Here is a 6,000-nt window from a genome sequence, read left to right as displayed (position 1 = left end):
GATTACATGTTTTTTTTTCATTCCTAATGTGAGAATTAGAATGATTTATTTTCTAATGATAAGCTAACCTTGCAACCTTGGTATAAACTCAAGACCAAAATGACTTTTAATTCATTTATATATGACTGTGTTCAGTTCCTTAACTTTCAGGATAATTTGCGTTTATGTCGAAGAGTGAGATTGGCCTATGATTGTCCTTTCTCATAATGTTCCTATCAGGTTATGTATGAAGGTAATACTAGCCTCAGTTTGGTAGTTTCTGTTATAAAAAATTAAATGTAGACCTACCATCTGACCCAGACATTCCACTCCTAGATATTTACCCAAGAGAAATGAAAGCATATGTCCATTCAAAGGCTTATACAAAAATGTTCATAGTAGCTTTATTTATAACTGGAAATAACTCTAATATTAATCAACGGGTGAATGGATACACAAATTGTGGTATATCCATATAACAGAATACAATTTAGCAATAAAAAGAAATAAACTATTGATACAAGTAACATGGATGAATCTCAAAATAATAATGCTGAGTGAAAGAATAAAAAATGAGTTTATACTCTATGATCTCATTTATAGAAAATTCTAAAATCTACAAGTATATAACGTTTCACAAAGCTACAAACATATAATGACAGAAAGCAGTGGTTGTGGGAGGGGGATGGAGATTACAAAAGGGCATGAGGAAACTTTTGGGGTAATGTTTATGTTCATTATCTTTACGTGGTGATCGTTTCAGGACTTATCCACATGGCAAACATATTTAAATATATGCAGTTTATTTTTAAGAAAATTATGCCTCAATAAAGCTGTTTAAAAGACACATTAAGTGGAAAAAACTCAGTATGGCATTCTGTAAGAGTAGTTGTGGGTCTTCTCTTTCTCTCTCCTCTTTTCTTTCTATACTGCGGAAAAGATGTGTCTGATTAGATTTATTTCTTCTCTGAATGTTTCAAAGCCGTTCCCAGCAAACGACGGGAGATGGGATTTTTCTCAATAAGAAAATTTTTAACAACTAGTTCAAATTATTTCATAGTTTAAGACTATTCATAATTGCCATTCCTTCTGAATCCAATTTGATACATTTTGTTCTAATAATTTGTCCATGTCATCTAAATATTCAAATGTATTTGGCCAGATTCTTTCCGCTTTTGCAGAAGCGGCTCCCTCTTCATCTTAATTTGCCTGGCTCGCCTCTTCTCATGGTTTCAGGTCTCTGTTTAAACCTTGGTTCCTCAGATTGCCGAAAGTCCAACTAATTCACCCTGCGACGCGCAGGAGGACCCGGAGCGGGTCTCAGCAGAGACCAGGAGAAAGACGGCGCCCGTCGCGGGAGGCATCCACCTGAATCAGGAGTGGGTTACGTGGTTTCTCTAGCTCCTCTAAAATGTGGGAAGTTTCCCTTTCAAAAGGGGGCGACATTTAAACTGACTTCAAAAAGACAAATCTGTCAATACACACTTTTTTCACTGTTAAATTACCGAGAGCCAATTGTAAACCAATAGAAAAATGAGGGTCCTCGCAGGCTAAGATAACCGAGACCTCTTGGCACTGCTGGACCAGGCGACTAGATCTCGACCTTCGCGCCCTGCCGCTCCCACCGCTGCGTCCGCAAGACGGGAGCTTGCGCTCTTCCCAATCTCCATGCGCCAGTGTGCTTGCCGGGCCCGGAGCTTCTTCCAAAGTACCAACGGCTGGAAGGTGAGGGCTCGCGCCTGCTCCCTCTGCGCAGTCAGTCAGGTCCCAGGGAAGATCTACTGAGATGCGTCATCCCATTTACCACTGGAAAGAGCTGCAGAGAATTTGAGTTCTCTTTTCGAAAGTGCGCGGATGCTGTGATTTGGAATCTGCGAGCTGGGACGGTGAAGTCTGAGAGGGGAGTGCGAAAAAGCCAGACGCAACCACGAAGGGATTCGAACCCTCAATCTTCTGATCCGAAGTCAGACGCCTTATCCATTAGGCCACGTGGTCTGACACTTCGAAACTGCGAAAAAATACAACAACTGGTGAAACTCTGGACTATTCCTCTCTATTATTTTGTGTAATCCTAACAAAATGACATTACCTTCGCTATTAATCTCATTCCAAATATAGTGTCATCGATACTCAAAAAAGTTAAGTAACTTTACAAGGTAATAGGCTAAGGCGAAATGGGAATTACGATTTTCTCCAAACTCTTGCCCTTAGCTTGATACCAAATTTCCATTCTGAACAGGATTTTAAACTGGTGCTGCGATGCCTCTCTCAGTGGTTGCGTTAAAATATAAAGAAACAGGAGAAAAAGAATGAACGTCTTTTTGTAATCAAGGCTATAAATTCCCAGTTTATCTTCAGAATGAAGACAAAGTCAGAATTGAGACCCTTTGGGAGTAAATGAAAGTCACCACGAGGTGGATGAGAAAGATCCTGCGACCCTCTCAGCTAAGAGTCCAATCCTGCGAAGGCGGCTTAATTGAATTGAGGATGGAATCGAGGGCGTCTTCCCAGGCCTGGCCCTGTCTAGAAACCGTGAAGAATAGATGCCGCTGAATACCCTCCAGTGAGACCTCTGTAAAAAAGCCCAGGAATGGACCAGCCACCTAGTGAACAGTTAGAAAGTGTCCTTCCTCTTGTGCAGCCAATTTGGTTGTAGTATTATGTGGCTCAGAGGGAAGGAGCTGCATTTCCGGTTAGGAGAGTTGGGGTCCGAGTTGATTTGTGGTGGTTGTGTATTTTCTTTCTAGCTCATCATTCTCCCCAGCCACCCTCATCTCATCGGATCTTGACCTCCCACTAGTGACGGTGCCCGCGGGGAAAGCGCGCGGATGATGGGAAGGCGCGCGCGAGGTCTGATCCCCTCACGCTCACCGCCTGCTGTGGAGCCTCCTCCAGTGGGTGTGGTGGGCGTGGCGAAAGCAACAGGGCTGGAATCCGAGGCACCTGGGGGGCGTCATTCCCCGTAATCGGGAACCCTGAGGACCGAATTTTGGTCTTTATCGAACCTACCTTTTCAGCACATCCTGGCTCCTACATCCCCGCCCCCCAAAGTCACTTACACAGATTTTTCACATTTTAGAGGTGCTGGAGAAACAGTATTTTCTCAAAAGCTCTTCTGATCAGCGACTACGCCTGAGGAGGTTGCAGTCTTTCTCTTGCCTCTCAGAGAACCGCCCTGGTTCTCTCGGCCACACAGGGTCAAAGCGTCTGACTGCCTGGGTCTGTGCTCAACCCAGCCTTCAGTAAACATTCCAGGAAGCAAACTTAAACTGAGACTTAAAAGATGAGAAAAGGTTAGCCAAAAAAAAGAGGAAAAGAAGAGTATATATAGAAGGTGGATCAGAATGTGCAATGGTGTGAAGTATTTTGTCCAATTAGTTTGAAAACCTAAATGAAACAACAAATTCTGCAAAAAAATCAATTAATAAATTTGACTAAAGAAGAAATAGCAAATATAAATAGTCCTCAACTGTTAAATAAATTGAATAGTCAAAAATTTTCCCACAGAGAAAACTCTAAACCCAGATAGTTTCATCTGCAAGTTCTACAAAGCATTCCAGGGAAAATAATTTCAACTGGACACAAACGTTTCCAAATATAGTAACAGAGGGAAGCCTCTCCATCTCATTTTACCAGCCTGACTTCATCCTAATATCAAAACCAGCAAAGAGAGTGTGAGAAAGGAAAATCATAGGCCAATCTCATTCATGTACATAAATGCAAATATCTTTAAAAAAAAGGCAAACTGGATCCAACAATGTTTAAAAATTGTGACAAACTTGGGTTTTTACCAAAAATGGAATGTCAAATTTAACATTAAAAAACAGTTATGATTCAGCATATCAAGAAATTAAAGGAAAATTTATGTTCATCTAAGTACATGCAGAAAAAGCATTTAATAAATTTCAATGTCCACTCATGATACGACAGTCTGGAAATAGAAGGAAATTTCTTTAACCTGATTTTTCACATACAAAAATAATCTGCAATAAACATAATACTCAAAGGTGAAAAATTCGAAACATTCTGTTTGAAATTGGAAACACATAGAGTATACCAGGAATTGACACTTCCAATCCCTACCAGAAAAAAGGAAAGTAAAAAAGGTGTAATGACTAGAAAGGAAGAAACAGAACTCTTTTTTTCTAAAACAGATTGGATGCTTGTGTACAAAGATCAACTAAACAAACAAAAATAAATTGCAACTGTAAAACAGTTTTAACACATTTTCCTGACAGTTATAAAACATTACAAAAGCAATTACATGCAATAAAGAAAAATCTAGAAATCACAGAAAATGGGATATTAACATAATAATATTTCAATAACAAGAAAATATGCCAAAACAAATATAGCACGGTTTCATTTATAAAAACTACAAACTAAGCATACTAAATAATCTGTTGTTCTATGGGTGCACATGTAAGTAGGAAACCTAATAAATAAAAGCAAGAGAATATTTATCACAAGTATTATTATAGTGGTTATCTCAGAGTGAGAGAGAGAGATGTAAAATGAAGTGGGGCACATGGAACTTCTAAAATAATGGCAATGTTCTCTTTTCTTAATTGGTGGATTGTTTTTCTTTTTAAAGTAAACTTTTTAAATTGAAGTATAGCAAACATTCAGAAAAGTGCCCAAACATAAATCTATATAGATCACTGAATATTTAAAGAGAGAACATATCTATGAACCCTCACCCAGACCTTTTGTTCCAATTTATCGCTGCTGTTTCCATCAAAAGGGATCCAGAGCTAAGTTTTGTCACTTGGGCTATCTGTGTCAATAAAAAGAACATTACCAGCCTACCAGAAGCCCCCTCATGTGCCTGCTAATCACTTTTGTCATAAGGTGACCACTCTTTTGACTTCTGAATTCATCTATTAGTTTTGTACATTTTAATAACTTATATAAATAGAATTATACAATATGTACTGTTTTATGCTTGGCTTATTTTGTGAAGTAATATGTGAGATTCATCTATGTTGTTGCTTTTAACCATGTTATTTTTTGTTGCTATATATATATCCCATTGTGTGAATATGCCATAATTCATTTGTTTATTCTACTGCTGATGGACATATGGATTGTTTCTAGTTTGGGGATACCATGAATAAGGCTGTTAGGAACACTCTTGCATATGCTTCTTTGTGGACTTGTGCACAAATTTTTATTGGGTAATTTCTATTGTAATTAAGGGGTGACTCTGACAGCTTTCAAGACCCATCACTATCTCTTAGTCACATCTAAGGCAGCCCATAAGAAAGTGCACAAGCTCCCTCTCTTGGTACCAGTGGGAAGGTCAAACAACACTAGCCCTGGCTTTCACTCAGGAACCTTCACCCCAGCCCTGCCCTCTAACCAAATAATAGCCAAAGCCAATCACTCCTCCTTGCTCTCTCAAGCCATTTTTGGACTTGCTTAGGAGCCTTCTCTGCTCTCCCCAGAAAGCCTCATTATGTGAGTAATAAACATTTACTTATCTTCTCGGTCCATGTGTAGCATGATCAGTCTTGCCATTTGAACAAAATTTGAGCGGAGGGACAATTTCATTTTAGCTGAATGATTACAAGATAGATGTATACTTTGGAATGGACTTAACTGAGTCACAGCAAGAATACTTAAGTCTACTACAAACACTTTTGCAAGCATCATATGTGGTTTTCATAGATCTGTAATTACATATAAAAGAAATGGACAAACTAAAAATGGAAAAAAATGAAATATGACAAACTAGTTAAAAAGATAGATTAAAAACAGTTCTCCTGGGCCAGCCCTATGGCTTAGTGGTTAAGTGCGCGCGCTCTGCTACTGGCGGCCCGGGTTCGGATCCCAGGCGTGCACCGATGCACCACTTCTCCAGCCATGCTGAGGCAGCGTCCCACATACAGCAAGTAGAACGGTGTGCAACTATGACATACAACTATCTACTGGGGCTTTGGGGAAAAAAAAGGAGGAGGATTGGCAATAGATGTTAGCTCAAAGCCGGTCTTCCTCAGCAAAAAGAATAAAAAGAGGAGG

The 6,000-nt window shown here is 39.5% G+C and overlaps 1 non-coding gene across 1 annotated transcript; it reads right to left on the bottom strand.

The window, feature by feature from the left end:
* Positions 1–1,901: 1,901 nt before the first annotated feature.
* TRNAR-UCG (transfer RNA arginine (anticodon UCG)) lies at positions 1,902–1,974 on the bottom strand. Its single transcript has one exon. It is a non-coding gene; the product is annotated as a tRNA-Arg (tRNA).
* Positions 1,975–6,000: the final 4,026 nt, after the last annotated feature.

This window comes from Diceros bicornis, chromosome 14 (genome assembly GCF_020826845.1).
Source record: "Diceros bicornis minor isolate mBicDic1 chromosome 14, mDicBic1.mat.cur, whole genome shotgun sequence".
NCBI lineage: Eukaryota > Metazoa > Chordata > Mammalia > Perissodactyla > Rhinocerotidae > Diceros > Diceros bicornis.
This window is presented reverse-complemented; position numbering and strand designations above follow the sequence as displayed.